Below are 5,000 nucleotides of genomic sequence, written 5' to 3'. Positions count from 1 at the left end.
CACGTTGCATAAAGCATGAATAACATATATCCCAATTCGGCTTTTGTCAGCATTCGAAGGCAAATCATCTGTGATGTGATGCCAGATAACACGATCTATGGTGAACACAAAAGCAGTGCCTTGTGTACAGAGGGTGAAATGGAACACAATCGCGATGTTAAGAGGAACACCAATCCTTGTTGCTTTTAATCACATTAGGATTCTGGTCGGATTTATTTGGATCTGCCGAGGATGGTTGTCTTAATCGAAACGGGGCGGTAGAGAGTTTCCTGAATACTGCTTTTTAATTGTATTTATTTATAGGTAAATAAAAAATAATAAGAATAGATTAAACATCTTTGTACAAAGGAATTTATCTAGTTCATCATTAGTCTTCGTAGCAAGTTAGAGAATTAATAATGAGGTTGAAGAAAGGCAGGACGACAAAGTTCTTTGACGCGCAGAAAAGTTTTGACAAATAGACATAATTGTCTTGAGTAAGAGCGACATTTCGAGCAAGGAAAGAAAAAAAAAGAGAAACAAATAAGTAAATACATTAAATGATGAAATAGAATATAAAAGAGATAGAAATGAGCCTTTAACTATCCCAGGAGTTAATCCTTTAATTTTCACACACAAAAAAAAGTAGATAATGGTGGTTTTATTCTTTCAGTTTCCGAGATTGTGAAATAGGAAGTGAAAGCTTCAGGAATGTAAATCTTTTCGGATTAAGTGCAAAATCCGAGTGCAATGACAGTATCTTGGGAGACTTAAGAGAAAAAAGAAAAGGTTCAGATTTCTAAATAGTTTACGTTATAGTAGTGATACATAGCAAGCAATTAAAAGCTTTTATTATGAGGAAAAAATACAATATAAATCATTAATTTTCACTGATATTAAATTAATAAACTTTCAGGTGCGTATAATTATATTTTAATCATCTGCAGGTACACAATTATTTCATAGTCGTAGGGTACAGAGAGTACGATGATGTGAACAGAAAACTGCGAATTACTTTATTAATCAACGCTAGTATTTTCTGAAGAGTTTTGTTTTATATCTATTTATGTGATTTATCGTTCACTGTATGACTTACTATTACGTTTATCTGTGCAGAGAAAAAATGGGCTTTTGTACAGTGAAACAAAATTTAAAAGTAAAGGTAAGAACATGTGTTTGTGTGTGTGTGTGTGTGTGTGTGTGTGTGTGTGTGTGTGTGTGTGTGTGTGTGTGTGTGTGTGTGTGTGTGTGTGTGTGTGTGTATGTGTGTGTGTGTGTGTGTGTGTGTGTGTGTTTGTGTGTGTGTGTGTGTGTGTGTGTGTGTGTGTTGTCTTTATTTCTCTCTGTTTATCTCTGGACTGTTGTTGAATCGTTGCTGTTGTTTTGCATGCTTGTCATAGTGTCAGTATTAATATGTCCTCCAGTTATCTGCTCTTCTCTCTCTCTCTCTCTCTCTCTCTCTCTCTCTCTCTCTCTCTCTCTCTCTCTCTCTCTCTCTCTCTCTCTCTCTCTCTCTCTCTCACATGCCAATATACAGACACACTTTCCTTTCATTGGAACAGAATATACACACTTTCTTCTCCTACATGTTTCCGAGATTATCTCCTCCCCTTCTCCATTCCCTCTCCTCTCAAAACTTAAACACGAAGAAAAAGAAAAGAAAAGAAAAAGGAAAAAGGAAAATAATGTGACACCTACACCATTGCGAAGAACGAGAGAGACCAATCTTAAAAAGAAGATCGCTGTTGGACCATCTGCGAGGTAAGCACAAGAAGAGGAACGTCGGGAATGAAGCTGTGTGTATCTGGGGGCCTCATCTCCACCCTGCCAGCATCACTCAGCCTCACACTTTCTGGAGGACGAAGAGTGGTCAGTAAAGAAGAAACGAAAGTGGGTGTACGTGGTGCTTATACGTGTGGACGAGAATATTTATGTGTGGTTTGTGCTTGTGGATTGTGCGTGTGTGTCTGATATGGTTATGTCTGTGTGTCTGTTGTATAGATTCTTTATATTACGTCAACTTCATCTTGCTAAACAGTCGGGGCATGTTTGTAACGGAACATGCATTCTAAACCCATGGAATAATGCAATAGATTGGCCATTTCCTTTCCACCCTAATAACTTTGACTCCAGTGCGTCGATGTCTGTACACTATCACAGCTGAGTCGGCTGAGAGAGGCTGCCCGGGCGCGAACCTGGAACCTCATGACTGCAGAGCCAGAACTCCACCACTGAGCTGTTCCCTCTTTATTGCGACTACCGCGGAGGGGACTAGATCCCGGACTATAAGGGTTGAGGTCCAGTGCCCGAGCTACTTGACCATCAACAATATACGTTTGTGTGTGTGTGTGTGTGTGTGTGTGTGTGTGTGTGTGTGTGTGTGTGTGTGTGTGTGTGTGTGTGTGTGTGTGTGTTTGTGCGCGTATGTGTATGTCTGTGTGTATAAATTCATTCTTCCATTTAATCTTTTATCCATTTAAACATATGTATTGGAGTGTGTTTACACTTGAATATTTTGAATACCCGTTTACACATTCTGTTTGCTTCCCTCTCGAACAGAATCCATCAAATTTTACCAACAGGTCTTCTGTAGCCATCCCTATGTAGGCATTGAGAAAATTAGGATTGATGGGCGGAAACTAGTCTGAACAGGGAAGGCTCAAAGGCAAGAGGAGAAGGGAAAGGGAGAGGAGGAGGGAAGGCGTGGTGAAGGTGAAAGGGAGAGAGAGAGGAGGGCCGAGAAGGAGGGGAGGTATAAAAGGAGGGTGAAAAGGAGGGAGAGAGGAAGGCTGAGAAGGAGAGAGGAGAGAGGAAGGGTGGAAAGAAGGGAGAGAGGAGAGGTGAGTAGGAGGGACAGCGTGATGGGGGATCGGAAAGGAAGAGGTGAAAAGCGGGGAGAGAAGAAGAATGAAAATGAAGGAATATATGTAAAGGGAGATAAAAGGGAGGGGGTGAGGAAGAGGGAAGACGAATCGGGGGACAGGGAGGGAGAGGGGAAAAGGAGGGAGATGAAGGGAGTGAGAAGGAGATAAGGTATGCAGAGGAGAGAAGATTGAATGAGAAGGGACGAATATATGTAAAAGGAGGGGAAGGGAGAAGCATAAAAAGGAAGGAAAGTGAATAGGGGAGGAGGAGTTAAGAGGCAGAAACATAAAAATGGAGGAAAGGAGAAAAACAAAAAGAAAGGAATATATGTAAGGGGAAAAAGGAAGCGAAGCAGAGGAGAAATGGAAGAAAAGGAAAAAGGGAGAATGAGGATTGAAAGGAATAAGGAGGAAAGAGGAGAAAGAAATTAAAGAAATGAAGGAGAAGAGGAGAGAGGAAGGAAAGAAATGAAAAAGAGGAAAAGGGTGAAAGAATAGGAGAGAAAGAAAAGAAACAAAGTGAAAAGAAATACAGAAAGGGAAGAAGGAGAAAGAGGAAGGGGGAAAAAGGGTGAGAGGAAAGGGATAAAAGAAATAAAGGATAAGAAAAGTAAAACGAAACTAATGGAGATGAAGAAACAGAAATAATAGGGAAAAGAGAGTGAGGATTCTCTCTCTCTCTCTCTCTCTCTCTCTTCTCTCTCTCTCTCTCTCTCTCTCTCTCTCTCTCTCTCTCTCTCTCTCTCTCTTCTCTCTCTCTCTCTCTCTCTCTCTCTCTCTCTCTCTCTCTCTCTCTCTCTCTCTCTCTCTCTCTCTCTCTCTCTCTCTCTCTCTCTCTCTCTCTCTCTCTCTCTCTCTCTCTCTCTCTCTTAAATAAATAGATATATAAATAAATAAATAGATAAATAAATAAACTGCTTTAAATTCCCTTTTTTTCTCTCTCTTTTTTTCTTTTTTTTGCCTGCACTTTGACGAACTCCAGATTTTGTTAGCAAACTTCGGGTTCGATTTTGTGCGAACGACGTGACGTGAATCCGGATTGGTGGGATCGAAACGCTAGGCGAACGATTTCTCTTTTTTCTTCGTATTTTTCTTTCTTTATGTATCTATTTTATCCATTTTCTTCTATGGTTTATTTTCCTTTCTCTTTTTTTCTTTCTTTCTTTCTTTTTTTTATTCTTTCTTTCTTTCTTTGATTTTTTGCAACGATTTTTTTTCTTTGTTTGAATAATTTCTCTAATTCTCTTTTTTTATTTCTTTCTCTGATTTAGTTTTTTGTTCCTTTGTTCTTCGTTTTTTTATGTCGCTTCCTTTGCTTTGTTTCTGTTTTTTTCCCTTTTTCTTTTTCATTTACTTCTGTTTTATTTCTTTGAGTTTCATTGAGTTCTTTCTCTCTTTAATTTTTTTCTTACTTTCATTATTTTCCTTTCTTTTTTCCTTTTCTCATTTATCTCGCATTTTGCTTTGTTATCATTATAGGAATTAATGATTTGTATGTTCAGTTAAAACCATGAATGTTCTCTCTCTCTCTCTCTCTCTCTCTCTCTCTCTCTCTCTCTCTCTCTCTCTCTCTCTCTCTCTCTCTCTCTCTCTCTTTCTCTCTCTCTCTCTTTCTCTCTCTCTCTCCGTCTCCTTCTCTTTTCCTCCCTCTCTCTCCATCCCTTCCCTCCGCGCACCCAAGGCATTTCGCAGTCAGAAGCGCTCGCATAAAGGATCAGATCCCTTATATATTTTTTTTGCCGAATCCAAACCCTTCGTACTGCCAATAGATACACTTAGCCTAATGAGATTTCTTGAAGGCTGTTTGGTCGGCGGTTCTCACCTCTATTGTGACGGCGGTCGCCTTAAAAGGGATTTTTCCTTCGTGTGCCATAGAGGAAAATTGCGGTTCGTGGAATGGAGGATCATCTAAGGAAGAAGAAGAAATTAATAAGGGGAAGAAGAAGAGGAGGAGGAGGAGGAGAAGGAAGAGTAGGAGGAAGAATATAATAATAATGATAATAATGATGATGATGGTGATGATGATAATAATAATAATAATAATAATGATAATAATAATAATGATAATAATAATAATAATAATAATAATAATAATAATAATAATAATAATAATAACAATAATAATAATAATAATAATAATAATAATAATAATAATAA

Source organism: Penaeus monodon, chromosome 38 (genome assembly GCF_015228065.2).
Source record: "Penaeus monodon isolate SGIC_2016 chromosome 38, NSTDA_Pmon_1, whole genome shotgun sequence".
Lineage (NCBI taxonomy): Eukaryota > Metazoa > Arthropoda > Malacostraca > Decapoda > Penaeidae > Penaeus > Penaeus monodon.
The sequence above is the reverse complement of the archived record's forward strand: the minus strand, read 5'-3'. Positions refer to the sequence as shown.